This window comes from Corapipo altera, unplaced genomic scaffold (genome assembly GCF_003945725.1).
Source record: "Corapipo altera isolate COAL_440 unplaced genomic scaffold, ASM394572v1 52b, whole genome shotgun sequence".
In the NCBI taxonomy this organism is placed as follows: Eukaryota; Metazoa; Chordata; class Aves; order Passeriformes; family Pipridae; genus Corapipo; species Corapipo altera.
In genome coordinates this window covers 2,417,004-2,438,880 of record NW_020884922.1, presented here as the reverse complement: position 1 = coordinate 2,438,880, position 21,877 = coordinate 2,417,004, and the positions used below count along the sequence as shown (strand labels likewise).

The following is a 21,877-nucleotide window of genomic DNA, read 5'->3' as shown; positions in this document are numbered from 1 at the left end:
CGGATTTTGGTTTTCATTGTTTATAAACATGGTCATACAGCAGCTTCAACAGCTGACGTTAGGATTGCAGCTGCTTGGCCCATGCCATGCTAAGCTGCTGTGACTTTGGGCAAGAGCCACTCTAAGTAGCACTGTCGTGACTGGTACCAGCAGGAGGCACGAGGAAGGGCCACGCCTCCTGTCCAGCTGTTTCTGTGGCAGAGGTGAGTGTCCCAGCTCCCACAGCCTCTCCTCTCCGACCCTCTCCTCTCCGACCCTCTCCTCTCGCCTGCTGTTGTCCACCAGACCCCCTCCAAGACACCGGTGGGGAGGATGCTCCTGTGCTGAGGCTGCAGCAGAGGCCAAGGGAAGCTGCCACAGGGCGCTCCTTCACTGGTGAGGGCAGTGGTTGTCTTCCCACACCAAGGATTACTGAAATGGACATGCTCATGGTGGAATTTAATTTGAGTATTATCAATACCTTACGCTGCTGAAAAGGAGATCATGAGAACATCTGAAGTTGTCTTTTGTGCAAGCTTAAAACTACACTGTCTGGGATGTGATGAATACTGGTCACAAAGACTCAGGTGACCACCAAGGAGTTAATATTATTAAGATCATTTATTCCTTTTGTAATTCTAAGAAAGCTTTAAGGTTCGTCAAGTGAGCGGCTTCTGTTCCTTTTATCCTGAGATGGGTACACCTACTAGAGCTCACTGCATGTCAGTTTGAAAAAACACATTTTCTGAGCCTTATTTACATGAAAAAAATCCAGATTGTTATAACCATTTCTATTCACATCAAAAGCATTTTTAATTTGCAAGCATTTCTTTGTTATTTCCTGCTTAGACTTCACTACTGAATCTCAGCTGCTGAGAGGGATGCTGGCACGTTGCTTAGCCTTCCCACCCACCCCTGCTGAACCAATGGAGTTTCCATTCCTGCACAGGGATGTCAGGTCTGCCACCAGCAGTCCAGAGACACACACATGCTCAAAATAGCCCCTGGACCATCCAAGCTGAAAGCTTCAACCCCTGGAGAGTCAGGGAACACTGAGATCCAATGTCCCATCATTGCTCTGCCAAGGTTTCCCCATACATGTGTGGGGTGACCATCCCTCCTGCCCCACCATGAGCACCAATGACTGGAGGTAAGAGACAGACACCAAAGTCTCAGCAGGGAGCCAGGAGGAGCAAGAGCTGACAGCACCCAGCTGCTGCTGAAATGCAGCTTGCCTGGCAGCATGCAGCATCCCCTGGGCATCGATGCACCCGAGCAGAGGTGGCAGGAGAGGTGCTGCTGGCAGGTGACGCCAGCCTGAACGGGCTCTGGGTGAGACAACTCAGTGCTGAGTGCTGAGCTGCTGGGATGGGGCCTGGCCTGAGACCTGTACAAACAGAGGACAAGAAGCACCTTTTCAAGGCAGGAACTTGCTCTGGCTGGTCCTGGGAAGGACACGGGAACATGGTTGCTGGGCCTCGCCTGCAGAGCTGAGCTGCAGTGAAACAGGACACAGCCACAGTGCACAGGTACAGGTGCCACTGCAAGACAGTGGAGTGGCATCTGGCCTGGCCCACGGTTCACTGTGGGAGAGGTTCTGGGCCGCTTTTTCTTACTCTGCCCATAGTGTGCTTGTTCGCAGTTGCATCTCTGTGAAGACCCTGCAGTCAGTCACGCGAGATGTTACATAAATCAGTTACTAATTTCTTCAGTGACTGAAATACCAGCCAGCCCCCAGAATGGCTCAGCTAAAGAAGCAAACGTGGCGGGGGTGAGAGAAGGGGACAAGAAACCCCCACGCTAGCCCAGCAGAGCGTGGGGTGCAGGCAGCAGTGGAGGCTGAGCTGAGAACAGGGTTTCCACCTGCCATGGGCTTGTCAGCAGAAGGAAAAATTAACCCATTCAGCATGTTTTAAGCCCAGCTAGGAGCCCGCAGAGCACTGGGCAGCCACTTGATACCAAGCCACTCCCTGCACCAATGGACAGCTCTCCTCCCTCATGCCCAATGAAGCCCCTTTGGCTCTCGCTGCAGTGACCACATAAACTTTTTGGCCATTCAGATCCAAGTGAGGCAGGCAAGGCTGCAACCTGCCCGGGCAGAGGCGATGCCATCTCCTACCCCTGGGGAGGAACAACCCCAGGGACCAACACAGACTAGGGCCAGATGGCTGAGAAGCACAGGGCTGCTCACAGCAGCCTTCTGCACCCCTTGATTCTTTCTTTCTTAAACAATTTGTTTTATAAACACATTAGTTTCTCGGCTGATGCCCTCAACCATTTGGACGTTGCTGTCACTGCAGTGCTCAGCAATGCCCTGTGCCAGGAGGCTGCTCCCAGTGAGCATGGGTTGTCAGCGTGGCTGGGGCTTGGAGCTGGCAGACCCAGCCTCTGCCCGTGCGGTGAAAGAAACTGGATTCAGTGCACTGGGGATGTGGATGATGAGGCTTCAGCAGCCCACAGAAGCCGAGCCAGAGTCTCTTGGATGGCTGTACCTCACTACCAGAGGTCATCCACTTGTTCTTGGAGCCTCGTGCTGTCCTCATCCCTGCCTGGTCTGTGCCTGGCCTCAGCAGGAGGATGGGGAAATTTTGCCAAGGGTCCCGTCCAACCCACGTAGACCTGTGACAGCCTGCCAAGGGTTCTCCCGAGTGTCTGCAGCATCAGAGACTGGCTAATCACTGAGTAATCACACAGACTAATTACAGGGTTACTTTTGCCCTCCACAATAAAGTGCTACCTCATAATTAAAAATAAAGAAAATGGCAATCCTAATTATCAGGCTTTCATTAGGCTGAGGCACACACAGCACTGCAAGGATTGTTCCTGTGACTTGCTCTCAGTCCCCACCCACTGCTGCCTATTACACTCCTGGGGAAGCCCAGGGCAATCCATCCCGCTGAAAACAGAGGGTGAGATGATCATCTCCACGTAGACCTCACCAAATGCCATGCAGATCGAAGGATCAAGAGGAACCTGCCCTTGAGCATCCCTCAAACTTCAATGCCTGCTGCAATCCAACCTGCAGGCTGCTGCTGATGCTCAATCAGCCACCTTAGCAGCTCATGCATTGCAATGTTAACATAACCATAAATTACACTATGTTCCATGTGTTCACATGCACATGGAAGATAATCATAGCCTGGTATGTCTTTGTGCTTAAAATACTGCAGCAAATACACCGTGTTATTCTTCCAAGGTTTCCCGAGCAGCCTTAGCCCGGCACACTGGGGAAGGAAGGGCTGCACAGGGCTGTCTCAGGCTGCCTCTGCCGAGGTGCTGGATACGGGCAACTTCTGCTGGAGGTAGGAGGGATTACAAGTGTCTCAGAGTTCACTGACAGCTGTAAGTTTTGCTCCCACTAATAATGACGTGACAAAATACTGTGTTAAAATTAGTAAGCACTTCTGTGCTGTTTATAAGGCAGTGTAGAAGAGATACCAGGTTATTCCTTTCAGCAAATGCTGAACTCACCTTAAGATTCCCCCATTACAGGAAAGACACTTTCACTCGGTCTGTCTCTGCCATTCCCTTGCAAAATAAGACTTTAGCCAAGGACCTGAAGGCCACAGCTGCACTCAAGGCTCAGGGTGTGAAGGATAAAAATTTGGCTCTCAGAAGTGTCTCAGCCTGGGCAGGCAGTGGATTTGCCCATATTCCTTCATGAGTCTCTTCAGGAGTGCAGTCAGGTCCCATTCACCCACACAGCCATCACCTTCCTCCAGCAATGCCATCAATTTCAACTGGACAAAACACAGCAGAGTTCCCTGCCAAAGAGATGTGCATCCCAGCTGTTAGTCTGTAAGGAAGTGGATCTGATACATCCCAACAAATGGGGCCAGACCTGCCCCATTTCTGGGATGCTGTGCTGAGGACCTGATGTTGAAGGTGCTCCTGCAGTTTTGCACTACAGACAGGCACCTCTGAGGTCTGTTTGCAATGCAGCATTGAAAACAACCAAGCAAACCTGGGGCTGCAGCACTGCCTTTGCCACTCTGCAGGTCAGAACGCTGAAAACCAGGAATCAAAGTGATAAAGTATAAATGTCTGAGAACCAGGGAGAACTTAGGTATGTCCCAAAGGCAGCCCTGCAAGCTGCCTGCAATCTGCAAGCCCATGGGGTGACTGTGCCTCACTGACCCTGGCCCTCTGCCCCTGCTCCCCATCCCTTCCTCCCCCAGGGCAACCCTGCCCAGCCCTGATGCTTTCATGCTTACTCTACTTAAAAGCAGCCAGGAACAGCTTACCCCATGTGTCTAAGGCTATCACTGAGAAGCACCCTGACCTGAACCACCCTCTGCTCTGCTACTCAGTGTGCAGGGATATGTTATCTGAGCCAGCTTTCCTCTTCCTCATGGTTAATCAGTGCTAATTGATTAATTGGGGCTCACCCCCCTCCCCTTTGGAAGAAGAGAGGCAGCATCACTCTTGATGGTGCACATGTATTTGCTTTCAGAAAGCTGCCAGCATCCTTTGGAAAATAGCCAGGTACATTCCCCAGCATAACAAGAAATCATCACGTGAGAGATGGGCAGATGCCTGCCTTTTACTCCAACACCTCTGCCTGGAGTGGGACCAACAGTGACATGCCCAAGTGCTGCTCAGCTGTGACGACCATGTGCTGTCAAGGGCCTTGAAACACTCCTCCCCAGCCTCGTGCCACACTGAGACCTCTCTATGCATTTAGCAGGTATTATCTGGGCCATGTTTTGCCATCCAGGTCCTTCACCTGGGGGTACAAGGGATTGGGAGCACAAAATTGGAATGGAGACTTGGTATATTTACCAGGGGCTGGAGGCAGCACTGGGGAGATCAGCCGGGTGCCCCAGGGAACGGGACAGGGTGGGGCTGAAGGGGAGAGGGGAAGGAAGCAGTGGTTTTCAGCAGCCCTGCCGGAACCTCCCAAGGGCCACGTCATCTTGCTGAAAAAGAGCTCATGTGCTGTGAAAGGTAAAAATTGCCTCTGGGGTTATTTAGTCACTGTCCACAAACTGGTAGTGGGATTACGAGCATGAACATGGTGATCAAACAGCACCCGTAGCACAGTGCTTGGGGGACAGGCTGCTTTTGCTCCCACACATCTCATTCCATCTCATCCCCAGCACTGTGGTACAGGGGATATGCAGCTGGTGGCCCTTGAAAGGCAGCTCCAGCCAGCCAGGCACCCTGCTGCTGAGCCTCCCTCGCCTGCCATGGCAGCGGCAATGCCGGCCTGTCCTCTCCAGCCCAGGTCCAGCCCAGGGGCACAGCTGCCCTGCACAGCACTGTCAGCCTGCAGAGGGATGGGTTGTGCCCTGGGGACATGCCTGGGGGGATGGACTCTGGGCTGGTAGGAGCAGGCTGAGGCTTTTTGATACAGTTATTCCTATTCAACTGGGAATTATCTTGAACATTCCTCCAGAGCACCACGTGGTTTAGAGGTGACACTGTCCTTGAGAACCATCGTTTTGCATGTTTTAACACAGAAAGAAAAGGAAGTCCTCACTTTGTACCACAAGAAAGTGGATGGTAGGAGATCCAAGGGACCTAAGCTTCCCCTGGGCAGAGGGGCAGCACTGCCAGGAAAATAAAGTGAGTTAAAAGGCGTAGTGGTATGCTTCCTTTAGCCACTGAAGGTTGCAGGACATGGCAATTTGGAGATCAGCAAAACAAGATCAGCAGTTCAGGACAGCCTTCCCTGTTCTGCTGTTACTTTCTTTCTAAAACCTCTGAAGGGTGTGAAGCATCAGGGAGGAAGCCAGGGGAGCCGTGACCTGGCATCTGTGTTGCATGGATTTGTTGTTCACAAAACAGGGATGGCAACTAACTGTTTAAAAAGTGGAGGCTGAAGGAGAGGTCACCTAAAGAGCAATCAGCTTTTTCACAGAAAAATAAGCTGCTCGGATTGCTGTGGTCACCTACATGTGTGACATCACAGGACAAGTTAGGAGAGACAGCTTTCTTAAACTCCTTTTTAAGTAACACACCCCAAATGTGGCTTTCCACCCTACATTGTTGTTTCAGGGGAATAAGGTGCCCAGGTCTTCAGGGAGGATTCTGCAGCTGCTGGGAGAAAGGACCTCTAAGGATGTAGACTTGTAACCAGCAGCTTGAATTCTGTCTGTCAAATAAACATCAGTTAGATCTTGCTCTGACTTCTGATGTGCAGTCATTCACTTATCTGAGGGAATTTCAAATGGGCCTGCTGATGGGCATACAAGCACCTGCAGAGCAGCTTTCTATCCTCCTGCTACAGGCAATGGCAAAGAGCCACTCAGAGAGGCCTCTCAAAGTACACTTGTGAAAGTTAATTAATATAAGGGATATGAAAGCTATTACCTGAAAAAACACCAAGTTGCTTTCTGATTCTTTCATTATTAATTATTATTAATAATTAAATATCTTTGGTTTACATATTCAGGACATCTCCAGACAGGTTCCTGCCCCTGAAGTAGTAGTTGTAGAGGTGAAATAAGAGAGGTGTCCAGACCCACACAGCTTGAACTTTGGGGGAAACTGAGCCCATTTTCCCACATTCAGTCCTGAAATACAGTGAAGTGGAAACTAGCAGCAAATTTTGGACATGAATCAGATGTTTCCAGAAACATATGCAATTTCTGAGATCCCAGCTTCTGGATCCCAGCTTCTGGATCAATCCCACCTGTAATTTATAACTCTGTTTTTCAAAAAAGAAGGCAGGAAGCGTTAATTAGCCATAAAGCTCTTGCACCAGCCTTCTGTAAATGGTGTCATAGGACTATCATTTTCCATTCAGCTCTCCAGGCAAGCTCCTGCAGATAGGATCTCATTCCCTCCTGGATTGTTACTGGATTTCAGAGAAATGTTTTGATCCTTGTTACTGTCAGAGAAACTGACAGTGACTAGACAGGTCCACCTGGAAGGCTCTGTCACACCACACATCAAGCACTCCAGCCTTGGTCCAGCAAAGTGACAATAAAGCACATGAAGATTCCCACAGAAGTCAGTGTAAGCAGCCGGAACCCTCTGGATCAAGCCACGAGCAACTCATAAAGGAGGAGCCATCAAGTGACAAATACTGCCATCTCTGGAAATGGTTCTTCAGAGGGATGAAGTGGTGAGTCACAGTCCATAAACTTCTGGTCTGTGACACTGGTTTTCACTGCAGACATTTTAAGTTGCTCCAGTATGTGCCTCACCCTTCTTATTTATAGAAATTAGTGAGGCATTTCATAAAAAAAAAAAAAAAAAAAAAAAAGCTTCCTATGAAAGGAAACAATGACAAAGCAAGAGATATCAGTGGTAAAAAAAAAATACAGCTAGCCTAGCAGAACAGCTATCCTATGGCACAGGCAGGAGAAATTATAAATAGCAGCAGCAGTAGTGCCTGGGAGTTGCATCTTGGCACCAGTGTCTCTGGCCAGCTCTTCCTGGCTCCTGTTCAGAGTGACATAGGAGGGCAGGGCACGGCAGAAAATCCCCAGCAGCCCTCTGACCCCCTGCTCAGGCAGGGCAGGCCCCAAGCACAGCGCTCCCTGGGGACACAGCAGGCAGGCTACCAGTGACACTCGATCCTGGTCAAAACAGCAGTGGAGAACAAGGCTCTTCTTTTAGGAAACACAGTTTCTCCTGGTGCAACTACCTGAAAGGCACAGAGGAAGAGCCCGGAGATAGAGAAGGTCATTGTTTTTAACTGGTTTTCCTGACACTTGAGATGATGATGTATAATTTAGCTTGGCTACGATAATCCCTGTTCACAGCAGGGAGAAAGTCTTTGTGCCACTACTACAATATTGGACTAAAGAATGGCAGGAGGAGAGCCAGAGGAGCCTCCATGGGCTGGCTCTCACACCAAAGCTGGTAACAGAGGGTACCATATATTCATTCCTCTTGGGACTGCTTCATTAAGGATGTAACTATGTTCACAAAAGATAGTGTAGGAAACAGCCTGAGCAGCATTCTATTGCTTGCATATTTTCTCAAAGGTGTTGGGAGACACAGATGTATAAAAGCACTTCATTGCAAGATCCTCATGATATGGGACAGACACAGACACAGACACGGACAAAGACTCAGCCCGGTATTCCAGAGTGGTTGCAGTGGCTTCCCACCTTCTTTCGGGTTTCAGACTAACACACATTGCTGGTGGCACAAGCAACACATCAATTACAACTGATGGACAGCAATCTGGGAGCTCTGGTAATCTGAAATGTGTTACCTAGTTTAGGGTCAGGCCAAGCTCAGCAGATGGGATGAAATTTGAAACAGAATGGATTTTTGTACGATGATGGTGGTGCAACACTGTAACAGGTTGCCCAGAGAGGTAGTGGGTGCCCCATCCCTGGAAATGTTCAAAGTCAGTTTGGATAGGGCTCTGAGAAACCTGATACAGTTGAAGATGTCCCTGACCATGGCAATGGGATTGGACAACATGGCCAGAGAAGGTTCCTGCTAATCCAAACTGTTCTTCGATTCTATTCTGTTATTCTAACTTGCTGACTTGATTGCTTCAAATCCTGTGTCCCTACCATAACATCTGTATTTAGCCAAGATACTCACTCCTGGTTTAACTACCAAGCCAAAGTTCATCCCACCACTGATGTGAAGGTCATCTGCACAGGCATAAGGACTCGATCTCGTTGATTGAGTACAGAGTGCTCAGTACACCTCCTCCAGCCCACCACAGCTGCAGACATACAGATCAGTTGCACTTCTCAGCAGGACTCCAACAGCATAATCCCACTCGCAGCAGAGCGTGGCCATCACATTACTGTCTGGTTGCCTGCCACTCTGGAGAAGAAAGGGTTACTGTGCCAAAAATACAGGACACAGCTTCTTTTCAAGTGATGCCCTCGTTGACATGTTAGTTGTGATAGCTACTGGTGTTCAGTATGGAAATTGTCCCTGGGCACAGATTCATGGCACAATCTGGTTCATGACCTGCACACGGAGGCAGCATGTGCTCCAGCCCCTTGATGGGACATGGCATATTCTGCACTAAATAAGACCAAGCTTGTACCTCTCTGCTCCCAGTTTGTCTTTAAAGCTGATTTCCTCAGTGACTGAGAAACAGTAAGACAGAATCTCCACAATAACAATAGGAAACACTTAAAAAGTAGGCTGTGGCTCAAAACAACCTGCCTGGTAGCTGCTTGCAGGAGAAGGGCTGGGACATGGGAAACTGTGCCAGGCTCTTGAGAGCTGGTAATTCATGTTCTGCAACCACAACCTGGCCATAAACCTCTGTACCAGCAGAGAGTGGGGCAGCAATCTAGGGGCTTCAAACTGTTCAGGCAAGCAGCTAGGGATCTGGCAGGAGGCTGAGTGAAAGACAACGCAATAAATTAAAAAAAAAGTAACTCAGAGAACAGGAAATTGTTGGGTGGGGCTTTTCTTCTGACCATCTTGCAAAGGGGAAAAGGGGGATGAAGAGAAGCAATTTGCAGATTCATGTGGTGTAAGCAGTGCAAGGGTGGAAAGGGAGGCTGCAGAGTGCTCCACCACCAGGAAACACTGGCAGTGAGAGAAGCGAGGGGTTTCACCCACATGGGCAGCTGGGTTCAGCTGGGTTCAGCTCTTCCCAGGACCCTTTGGAGTACCCATCGAGTACTCTGCAGGTTGCTCAGAGGTGCTCGGAAATGGTGCAAATCTGTGCCCTGCCTGCACGAAGAGCTGGCAGTCTGTTGTCTTAGCCAGGACTCAGCATATCCAGAAAATCTTCTTCCACCATGTTTTCTTCCCCCACGGCATAGCCGGGGGGCAGTGAGGAAGGAGCACAGGGTGCTGGCTGCTCAGACTTGCTCTGTTTAGGGTAACAGCAAACTCCTTCCTTCAGGGAAGGGAGTTGCACACCTGCCTGCTGCAGTTTCTCACCATACAACCCCATGTTCTCATAAACCAAGCAATACATGTCAGGGCTCTTGTTCACTCCCTGGCAGTGGGAATTTGTGATATATCCTGGCTATAAAAATGCTGACTTTCATGTGGACCCAGTGATAAGAACAAAGATGGAAAGGGGATAGGCCGGAAAACTGAAGAGCTGAGATGAGTGCCAGGTACAGGTAACTGAACATCAGGTGGAGCATAAAGGCAAATCCTTTTCCAAGGTAACAAAATGCAGAAGAGAAAGACTTCTATTTCAGTGCTCCAGCCCCCAAACCACACCATTTGGCTACAGTGGCAGAAGGCTTCATCTATCACAAAGAAGTAAAGTTGGGGCAAACACATACAGGAAATCAGAAAAGCCAAAGGTGATTAGCAGCAGAGCTTCCTGTAGAGTTGTCTATGTTGGGATGATCATGCCTTCCTGGTGTTGATCCTTCCGGAGCAGAATACAGGATTGTTTCCACTCTCAAAATAGACAGGGTTATTCAGAAAGTGAGAATGAAGAGCCATGGGAAGCCAGTCCTGTTTTTCAGCTCCACATTCCCATAGCCCAGGGGTAGCTGCGGAGACTTCACAGAATCACAGAATGGATAAGATTGTAAAGGACCACTGGAGAGCACCTAGTTCCAGCTCAGACATTCCCCAGAGCATATTACTCAGGATTGTGTCCAGGTGGCTTTTGAATCTCTCGAAAGAAGGAGAGTCCACAACATCTCTGGGCAGCCTGTTCCAGTGCTCTGTCATCCTCACAGTAAAGTTCTTCCTCATGTTCAAGTGGAACTTCCTTTGCATCAGTTTCTGCCTCTCATCCTATTGTTCAGCACCAAGAAGAGCCTGGCTCAATCATCCTGACACCCTCCCTTCAGATACTTATAAACATTGATGAGGTCCCCTCTCAGTCTTCCCAAGCTTCCCCAGGCTAAACAGTCCCAGCTCCTTCAGCCTTTACTCATAAGTGAGGTGCTCCAAACTCCTAATCAATTGGACTAGATGATCTCCAGAGGCCGCTTCCAACCCTAACTAAACCTGTGAGTCTGTGAATCACATCCATGGCCCTCCACTGGACTCTCTCCAGTATTTCCTTCTCCTTCTTGAACTGGAAAACATTACTGGCCACAGCACCCTAGGTGAGGCCTCACCAGGGCTGAGCAGAAGGGCAGGATCACTTCCCTTGACCTGCTGGCAATGCTTTTCCTAATGCACCCCAGGGTACCTTTGGCCTTCTTGGCCGCAAGGACACTGTGCTGGCTCATGAACAGCTTGTTGCCCACTGGGACCCCCAGGTCCTTCTGCTTTCTAGCTGGTTGGCCTCCAGCCTGTGCTGGGGGCCTGTACTTCTAAGGAGCTGTTCTCCTTAGTTTGTGTGGCAATTTTTACAATTACTTCCACCTGGATTTGGGGAGTTTTTGAATTACAACCTGGCAATATCCTGGCTGTGCTCCTGTGGAGAAAATAAGCTGTTAAGTCTGAGCTGCCCAGCCAGCTCTTGCGAAGATGGAGAGGGGGACTGCTTTTATGTACAACAGCCAAAAGAGTGACAACTTGTTTTTGAAGACCAGTACCATGACTGCAGTGGCACTGTTGCACGAGGCAGAGGCTGTTGTTAACCTCCTTTTCACTCCAGGGAAGCTGTGTTGCTGCCATGCAAAGCTGGCTCCAACACAAAGGAGCACAGGGACTGCTGAACAAAACCAGGCATGAGCCCCACAGAGCAGTGCTGTCAGAAAAGACATGGAGGAGTCAGAACTCACCCATCTCTCCCTGCTCAGCTATGCTAGCTAGCATCAGTGCCCTTGGGCTTTGTTCTTTGCTAACATGATATGGAAGATGATTTTGGATCTCCATGCTCACTGTTTACTGCAGATCCCTTGGGAGTTTGCCAGTGCTCTGCACTGACAGTGCTTGGTCATGCCTATGCAGCATGTACCACAGGCAGAGAGCATGAAAACATCAGCAACAGAGCTGAGAGGTGCAGCTGGATGAAAGAGGCTTGTTCTTATGGAGAAAAATATCTGGGAAAAAAAACCCAAAACAACAACTAGAAGAAACCAGTCTATATCCATGTTTAAGTCAGATTCTTGTAACTATCAAAGCCCTGTTGTTTGCCTTTGCATGTCTATCCAAATCCAAGTCCATGTTCCTGAAGACTTTCTCACTCAAGACCACTGAAGTACCTGAGCATCCTGCTCTCAGCACTGGGGCATTTGACCTGTGGAACACCTTTACACCTTGCAATAGGCATAACCCAGGCTGAGAGCAGGGGAAGACAGCAGCAGCAGATTCCCACCCAGTGAAGATCTGCACTGGGATGGCTGTCCCTGTGCTGACTGGATCCCCTCCAGTGCTGCATGCCCAATTCAGTGTCATGTTTGGCAAAAGTGTTGAGTGCCTCTGTGCCACAAAGTGCATCACCCAGCTCAGTCTCTGACACCCTGCAACAGCCAGAGCCATTTACCACTTTTCTGAGTACTTTTTGGTCTGCATTTCATAAAGGCAAGAGGCTTGCATAATCCTGAGGCCTGACTGCCTGTTTTTGTCCTCAGTATCCCTAGGGTAACCTTGATCAAATTTCGCCAAGATGCCCCAGATACACTGGAGTTCTGATAAATTTACTGAAAATTGGTGGCTGGGCAGAGAAGAAAGAGAGACCCACATCAGCAGCCCTGTCCACAGAAGGGAGGCCAAGCTCACCTGGTAGGAGCTGGGTTTGGTGGCAAATGACGTGCCACTCAGCACATGCACAGGCCACCCTTCAACACGTAGGCACAGCTGGGGTGGCCATGCCACCACCTCTGGCACAGCAGCAGTATTGCTGGCAGTGAGATAGATTTCATGGGCCAGGCAGCTCAGCAGAGGTTGGAAGTCTGTTTTTATCCATCCCACCACTCAACAGCTTGTTTCCTGATGCTTTTAAAAACTGGCAGTTTGCAGTGCATGAAAAGACAATTCCTTTTTCTTTGTATATTTCTTTGAATTGCTTTTGCAATGACATTTTTAGTAGCTGTTTCCATTTAATTTTCCTCTCTCTTTGGGTTTAACTGTGCTCATGCTACCACAGTTAAGAATCACTGGCCATTTAATGGTTCACCTTTCACTTTAAACAGACATGTTTAGCGTATTGCTTGTCCGTAGGCCACATCCTCAGCGGCTGACAGCTAACATTCTGTGTTTGTTCAGGGGGGTCTGTCACTTGTACAGACAGAGTAAGTGCAGATCTGGGGGAAGGGTGCATGTGAGTGTAATGGGAACCAGGATGGAAGGGTTTGCCTCAGAGCAACTCAGGATGCTTCCCAGACTATGAAGGCCAAGCAAAGAGAGTGTCAGAGATGTTTTTAAAGCTCTTATTTTGAGTTTAGTCTGTAGTGCTGGGCTAGATGTAACCACTTCCATGCTCCCTTTTTTCCTGTCCCCTTTGGGATGAGTTATAAACAGCCCTGATGACATGCTTTGCCCTCCTCTTCTCCTCCCAGCCCCTTGGCTCAGTGTGGAACAGAGCTCGTGCTACACCACATCACACCTGCAGGCACCCAGTTCTGGCCAAGGCTAAGCAAGGCTGGTGTTGGAATAGACTGCTGGTAACTCATTTCTCTGGACCCAGTCACCCATGTCTGGCTCTCTTACGACATCTACCAAACACGTCAGCCTGAGGAAGGAAGCCCTCACCAAGCAGTCATTGGGAGGCTCCCCAGTGAGCTTGCATGGGAACAACATACCATCACAACTAAGGGTTTGGGATTTCTTACCAGAACACCCATAAGCTGGGCAGTGCATGCAAGTTATGGATGGACACTGAGGTATGGATGCTCAGAGCACATTTCTAGAAGCCGAAAAGCACCAAAACTTTCAGATGCCTCTAAGCCACCCACAAGCAAGCAGCATGTGCCACAGGCTACAGCATCCAGTGCTTTTGCTCTGCTCCTCTGCAGGGATGACTGGGACTAAAGCAGTCCTAATCCAACACGTGCTTGAGAGTAACAGTCTGTTTGCTTCAGCTCCCCGGTGTCAAAGGCAGTGAATTGTAATCTTTCCTAGGAAAGATAAGGAATTTGTTCAGTGTTACATAATTTGTTAACTTTTGCTTTACTTGGCATTTTGTTACCTGTACCTTGGGGCTGCAGGTGACTGGACAGGTTTGACTCCCTTGCCAGGGGGAGCAGAGTCGCTCTCAGCTGGGAGAAGAACAGCCCCAGCCAAGGACCACCTCCAGATGAGCACTTTGGGTTTGTGGTTATCTTAGTTGGTAGGAGAGCTCTTGCTCCACCTCCAGCCCAGAGCTCTTCTTCCTCTGCTCACTTTCTTTCTTTGCAGATTCATATGAAGCGCAAGGGGAAAGATGCAAACCTGGAAAGAGGGATGGAGACAGCCCTAGGGGTCTAAATTGATGACCTTACAGAACATAAAAAACTAAGAATGTTTTATCTAACACTGATAACTTGGCAGCAGTGGGATGGGAATTTGGGTCTTCAGAGAGACCACGGTGCTTAGCCAGAGACCCACCACCTGTTTGCCACACCAGTTGGACCCTGCCCTTCTGTGAGGCGAAAGAGGACACAAACCAAACATGTTAGACATTTAGTCCTGCCCCAGGCACCTCTTATAGCTCTTGCTCTGGAGGGTCTGCTCCCCCTCCTCTAGGCACTCATTGAAATCTGCTTCCCAGCCCCAGGACCTCAAGTCCCTCTTGACACATCATCTCTCTCTTCAGTCCTTTCACCAACACTCAGCCCTTTAATCTTTCTCCTTTGCTTCTACTCTCCCCATTTTTTTGGGGCAAAACAGAGTGACCAAAAGATTAATGTTAATTATTCCTCCAGAATTTTGCTGCAAATGACATAGTTCCACAGGAGGCCATAAGGCCAGTTAGCATTTTATCAGCACAGGGACAGCCTCCCTTTGTCCCAGGGCCACACACCCTGCTGCTATCTTGTATCAGCTCTGACTCTGGGAATAGATCTAAGTCACTAAAACATCCCAGACTAACTCACTGCGAAAAATAAAATCCAACCACACAACCAACTGGCCCTTAAGAAGGAAGTGGTCAGGATTTCATGGGCTGGAGAACAGGAGAGAACCCTATGGACAAGGGAAGAAGGGAGCAAGAACAGGGAATGGTCCTTCTCTTCTCAGTGGCAACCAGTCCCTGGGTATGTTCAGCCAACAGTGGAACCACAAAAGGTCAGTCAGTGCCCTCTAAAGGATGCCTGGGCAGGGCCACACTCCCAAGTCTGCAAAAACACCAGTTTGGGCCATAATGGGTCCCAACTGTAACCCAAAATGCTTTGGAAGCCAGAGACACTACAAAATTCACCTCAACAGAACAGTTATTATGATATGTAACAATGGCAGCACCCTACTTTCCACCTCATTCAGGTAAGAGCAGCCTGATAAGGCAGATATTGATGGCCAGTACAATCCCTTTGAACCAGGAGGAAAACTGTTGTGGTGTCAGTAATGAAAAGGGGAACAGGGTCAGCTTTGGCCAGAAAGTCCACATCATGCTATGGGCAAGCAATCTGGCTTTTTTCACAAGCGAGGGCCACAGTTTGACTATACAGTACATTGGGCTGCAGTGTCCTAAAACTGTGTTAAAGTGCGTGACATGAAGTATTTACTGAAATAAACTCCTCATGGTGGAACACTTTGCCCAAACAATTGTCAGTTTTACTCATATAGGCAGAAGCTTTATGCAGGTTCTGTCAACTGTGTCTGGGTCAGGGTTTCATGGCAACTCATATACAGAACCTTAGAACACTCTGAGTTGGAAGGGGACCCACAAAGATCAAGTACAACTCCTGGCCCTGCACAAGATCTTGGATGTTTTGTCATCTGTTCCTTTTTGTTCTCCAATTACCCCTTTATCCTCCATGTCACCAGCTTCCTTCAAATACAGGAATGTATCAATCCTGTTTGCATCTTCTCTCTGCTACGTGCAGGTCTCCTCCTGCCTCAGATCTCAGGTCTTGTGTCCAACTCTAGGAAATGCTTGCCCAGATCCTCCTGCCACTAATGCAAATTCACTCAGGAAATGTGAGCACAGCACAGATACTGTGCTGGCAGTGGGAGACAGGAGCCTGGCAAGCAGATCCTTAGGTGGGCCAATAGGTATTGACCAAGGTGAGAAGTGAGAGTTCAATCAAGCCAGCACAGACTCAACGTAAGCTCATTCACGTATGACTCTCATTTTGAGGGTCCCATAAAGGTTTATTGTCACCAGCCAACTCCTCATGCTGTGCATGAGCTGTGTCTCCATGCTCTCCACACTCCTTCCTCAGCAGACATCCTTCCCATGCCACGCTGCCAACGTGGACCCAGCCCCAGTGCTCAGACCAGGCTGCAGGAGGCACTGTGTGGCCACACACAGCCCAGCCTGGCCCAGCCCTGCCACCCACCCTGCCTCTCTGTCCTCCCTCAGTTTCACTCAGGTCTGTGAATCTCATTCTACTTCAGTTTCGTTTTGACTTTTGCTTTTCCTCTCTGCAACTCATCAGACAGTCCCTGCAGTTTTCTTTGGCTCACCATGTGAACAGAGATAATTAGTCACAGGCTGTCAGGGCCTGCAGGACTGCACTACAGGAGGTACAGAGAATATTGGCAGGATCTGGGTTAGAAAATCACAGGCTACTAATTCAAAGGTGGTAGAATCACAATAAAATTGTTAAAGGACGTGGACTGAGACCTGTGAGAAAAATTTGGGGCAGAGCATCATCTGTAAGAAACACAGAAATTTGTCCTGCATAAGGAAAATCTCAAGTCATAGTGAGCAGATAAAGAAGTTTATAAACTAAAGGAGTAGATAAGTTTATAAGCTAAAGGAGTAAACTGACCAAAGCATATTTTGCTATTTGGTCCTTTTGGTTCTCATGGTAAGAAAATAAACTGCAGCTGGTTCAGTGAAGGTCCATGTTTTCTCTCAGGTAACACTCTCTTATGCTACCACAATCAGCCTTTTGTAGAGGGAATATACACACAAAATTCCCACAACACAAAAGGGCTGGCACTTCATCATGCAAACAGTGTGCACGTAGCACAGCAATAGCAGCTCCCTCTGAAACAGAGAATCACAGGTTGGCATATGCTGGCACAAAAATCACTATCCCATACACGTGCTAATTCAGCAATGCCCACCTGAAACAGACTATCTGTTCATGCCAGAGTTCAGTCCAGTCTGACCCGCTTCCTGAGCCAGCACCACAGACCAGAACACTTTCAAATGCATATACTGGAAGACAGACATGTCTCTGTTAGAATAAAAGTACTTCAAAAAGAAAGAAAGAAAAAAAAAAACAAAGCCAAAAACCAAACAACCCCCCAAAGACAACAGAAAACAAACAAACCAAGCCCAAAGCAAAAAACAAACAAGCAAACAAAACCAAAAAAAAAGAAAAAGGGAAAAAAATGTCCTGCGCTTTTACTGGAGATAGAATTAGAAGGAACTGCAAAAATGGGAACTTGGGTCAGAGATTAAGAAAATAATTTCCAAGTTAAGGAGAGTAAAGCCCTGGAATAGACTGCCTTTGAGATTACTGAATTAGTATCCTTAGAGAATTTCTACGAAAAAGCTTGAAAAATCTCAGTTGGGAGGATACAGTGTTCTCATTTGGGGCGGGAATGGAGTCAGAACACCTACCACGCTTCTTTCCTGTCTCTTCCCTGCACTCCCTACCATCTCCCCCCTCAAATTCTGCATCTTTAACAGTCTACAATCTAGGTGCTTAGAAATATGGCAATAACTGTTTCCTAAGTACACAACACTTACCAGTCACTATGTGGAACTTTGAGGACAATCAGGAACAGCAGCATGATACATATTTTTTTTGATTGGACTACTCTGGATCCTAAAGAAGAAATAATGTAGCTACTGATGAAGGGAGCAAGCCTCAGAGCTAACCAATTCTGATTCTAGCTAGTAAAGGGCAAACACAAACCTGTTTTTCACAAAACCTTCATTTGGTGGTTTTCTAAGTGAGGGGGGTGGACTGTATCTGGCAGAGGATGTGGCTGAGAAGAGGTGGCCGTATTAGGGACACGGATGGAGCAGCACAAAGCTCACTCTTGGGAAAGAAGAAGGGGTGAGAGAGGACAACCATCAGGAGGCCCAGTGCAGCTGAGCCTGTCATCAGAGCAGTCTGTGACAGCCGGGCATGGACTTGCCCTGCTTCGGCTCTCCACTGTCTCTCTCCTCCAGTCAGTCTTCCCAGAGCACCTCCTTGCCCAGCCTTGGCTCTGGTACCTCTTCCTTGGCACATCCATCTTTCCAATCCTGACAGTATCTCCCAAGGCTTAATAATTAACCAGTTCTTAGAGAGAGGAGAGGGAAACAGAGTATACTCTTGAAGTGTTATGAGGGGAAAAATGCTGCAACAGTCCTGACCAAACTTAGCTCAGTACCTTCCTATTTCCTCAACTGCACTTGGCATTGGAAAAAACAATCCCACTGCACAAACTTGTCGCTTTGTTTGCCTCAGGCACATTATAAAGTAATTAACTATTACCTTTCCCGTGTCATGACTGCCTGAGAATGACACTTCTTTCCCTGTTCGTTGCCAAAGTGATTTCTCCTTCACAAGTTCAGTAAAGGAAACAGACATACAGTTCTTTGTATGAGTGAAGAACAGTCCCAAAAATAAGAAAGCAAAATTGCTTTTGCCCACATTCAAGAAAACTCAAATTACAGAGCTCTAAGGTCTTGATGTGGGGTTTTTCCTTGTTTTTTTTTTAATTTTTTTATTAAACAAATTACTCAGAATTTGAGTTTGGCTGGGCTGAAAAGATTATCTAGCACTGAAAAGACTATCTGGACTAAGTAGGCTACCAAAAGCAAACAGTGTTATCAGCACGGCACTCAGTTTAAAGAAACTGGCACTCCCCTTCAAAAGGTACATGTTCTTCCTTATCTCTTTAACACACACCATCAAGGTTTTAGCTTTCACAATGTCATTTTAGCACATGGCATTGCTCTGTGGCTGAACAGAAAAGGAAAACGCTGAGATGTGAAAATGATCAAGCAGTTCCTGAAGTCAGAAACAGTTTGTGTATTCTGAATAATAAACCTTTCTTTTTAACATTAACTATCAGCTGTGTTAAATAATAAAAAATTGATCTTCAATATTGGCACTTGACAGATACAATTTAAAAATGCTTCCTGTGGCTAACTATAAAGCTGGTTTTGTATAATTTTCAAGAGTTTAGTTCAATCTATCACGTATCAAAAAGTCATAATTCCTAGGCAATAGACAGAAAATTTACTGAAGTCTGAACAAATTTCAATAACTGCCCTACTTCCATGACAGCCTAGAATAAAAAAAATAATTGCATTCTCAAATCATAATACCACTGGCACTAAAGAAAAATCTTGTATCTGCCTAGAGCTTTAAGTTACAAAGGATCTTTATTTAACTTTGGTAGGGCTTATGTTTAGAAAACATGTATCTGTGTAGCCTGAAATATTAATCAATTGCTGTCAGCGAAAAATATTGTGCAAAAATTATTCTTTTCCCTATTTGTTAGTTCTATGAATATTGAGTTGAAAGGAGGCAACACATGCATCAGGTAACTACTTTTACCTTGATTGCAAAACCACTGAAGATTTACAATTAAACAGTTACTGCCCCTCATTCAATTCCTGTTTGACTTAGATTCCCTGAAGCTGACAAAGGAAATACAGAGTTATATCTTCCAGCTAAACCTCAAACCTGGCATTTCAAAGAAGCAGTGTCTGCTAAGAAGGACAGCTTCCAGGCCCAGCCACACACATGTAACACCTGCAAGGACAGGACATGCACTGGGCTGATGAGACATGCTTGCTACAGCAACTTTTATCAGCCACCATACGGAATTTGAGAGCAGCAGAGCTACAGTGGATCTTGAAGGGACCCAGATGAAAATATCAGGTAATATAAGGGCTCTCCTGCCAGGATCCCTCACAGACCCTAAATGTCATCGGGGCTCCGGACTGCAGTTCTGGGTGGGCAATTGGCAGAACTGAGCACAAGCATCCAAGTCCTCTATGGGATTTAATCCTAAATTACTAGCAGAATTTTGCAGGACCAGAATCTAAAGTTTAATGAAGACCTTGTGCCTCAACCACAAAATCATCCCTTCTTGTTGCCTTAAAACACTTAGGCCACATCTTGAAAACTAAGTTTGCTACAGAAGAAGGACAAGATAATTGTTTTGGGCACCACAGATAACTATACCTATCTCCTACTTCAAAAGGGTTTTCTCTTATAAAGGATAAATAAAGCCCCATTTAATAATTTTGAGATTATAAGGGTGGTGGTGAGGAGGGAGTACATATCAAAACTAACAGTTATATCCTTGCTTCAGGTCAAAGCCAAAGCAGTGCAATCCCAAGATGCATATATACTATTTTGCCAAAAGAACAAATACTGGACATGATTAATTAGAAAGTTCCAGTGCTTCTGAACAATAACTTGAACTTTCCTGGATATCCATCTAAGGCTGAGAGTGCATTTTTACTGCCTTACTAGCATTTAGTGTAAGAAAACTCTGAAGTTATACGGTGTTAAGAGGCTAACTGCAAGATCACCAGAAAGGCCCTTTCTGCTGAACAGAACTTGCAAATTTAAAGAATTAAGTTGGGTAAGGAAGGAGATATGCCTTACCATGCTCTGGGCTCTATCTTGCTATCGTCCAGAAGTGCCCAGGGCAGAAATGGAGCAACCTAACTCTCAAGAAAGATCAGGAGCATGCCAACGAAAGAAGAAACATGTAAGAATATGCCCAAGTGCCAATGACAGGGACAACAGCAGTATGAAAAAGGACAGTCTGGGGAAAGGAGACATGCTGAAGAACAGAACCATGTAAGAAGGGAGAGAGCAGAAACAATGCACAACACATCCTAGGGAGGGCATTATAAACCAGTATTTAAACTAGAGAAGTTTTTTTTCCTATAAAAATCACAGTTTAAATTTTAACACATCAAACCTCACTATAAGAACTTGCTGACTCTGGCCATCTGCTTTACTCATCTGAGAGAAGCCACCACAGCTACAGCAGGACGTGTTCATTTGTCAGCTGCTCCAAGTGCAAGTCAGTACCTGTTTAAAGCCAGCGTGCCAGGGGACACAGGGAGATGCCAACTCTGCCACGGGGTTGGTCACCTCCAACAAGGGCAGTGAAACTGCAGCAGTTGCTGAGTGCAAGGGGGATCCTTCACATGTGACAGCAAAATTCCACAAGTACTCACCTCTCTAGCTCTATTTGAACCTGTAATGACAAATGCTGATCAAAGATGAATAAAACAACGTATGAAACATAAAACAAGACAATAAAATAAAGTGCAAAACTGCAGACCATTCTTGCTCTCTTGAAGCTGTGTAAAGACCAAAGTAGAAAAAAAGACATACATAAGAAAAACTATATTAAACATAACAGAGCTGTTATCCCCAAGACTTCTGCATATCCACTATCTGCCTTCCTGCCTTTACACTCATAGTAATGTTTAGCACAAGTGTAAGTACTTGCACATTTGTTTTGCAGGAAAGAAGCAAATTTTGATTTGTTACTTTGCGAAAATCTGAAACATGTTTATTTAGCTGGTAATAAAAAAGCCCATAGAATTCTAAATGATAGGAAAATATTTTCACTTCTTGTGAAAGGCTTCAGGGGTTTTTTTAGGACTAGGGAAGCTCGCTAAAAATAAGAGTATGCCTGCCACAGGTTTCCCAAAATCCGTAGGACTACCTTGGTGTTTAAGGAAAGACTGGACGTGGCACTCAGTGCCATGGTCTTGTTGACAGGGTGGTGTTCGGTCACAGGTGGGACTCGATGATCTGAGGTCTTTCCAACCTAATTCATTCTGTGATTCTGTGTGTGATTCTCCCCGAAAAATACTGTATATGGCACAAGTCACGACACTGACTTGACAAGCTTCTATCGTTGCCTTACATCACCTCTGAAAACTGCTCGGGATGACGCCGGAGACGCCACACACACAAAGACGTGAAAAGATGCTCCGGAAACTCCCGGTACCACGCAGCCCACAGCCCGAATTCCAGCGTTTTGACAAAAAACACAGCGATAAAACACGTTTAAC

At 47.1% G+C, this 21,877-nt stretch overlaps 1 long non-coding RNA gene across 4 annotated transcripts; it reads right to left on the bottom strand.

Annotated features, from left to right (window-relative positions):
- Positions 1 to 205: 205 nt before the first annotated feature.
- Positions 206 to 20,891, bottom strand: LOC113953706. Of its 4 annotated transcripts, none has more exons than XR_003529986.1 (7): positions 20,445 to 20,891; positions 17,576 to 19,580; positions 16,945 to 17,038; positions 13,904 to 14,160; positions 11,671 to 11,831; positions 8,494 to 8,724; positions 206 to 3,743 (listed from the first exon to the last, which is right to left on the bottom strand). It is a non-coding gene; the product is annotated as an uncharacterized LOC113953706 (long non-coding RNA). The 4 variants fall into 4 exon arrangements; XR_003529985.1 differs by lacking the exon at positions 20,445 to 20,891 and having other exon boundaries at positions 17,576 to 17,654; positions 18,312 to 20,434; XR_003529984.1 differs by lacking the exon at positions 20,445 to 20,891 and having other exon boundaries at positions 17,576 to 20,434.
- Positions 20,892 to 21,877: the final 986 nt, after the last annotated feature.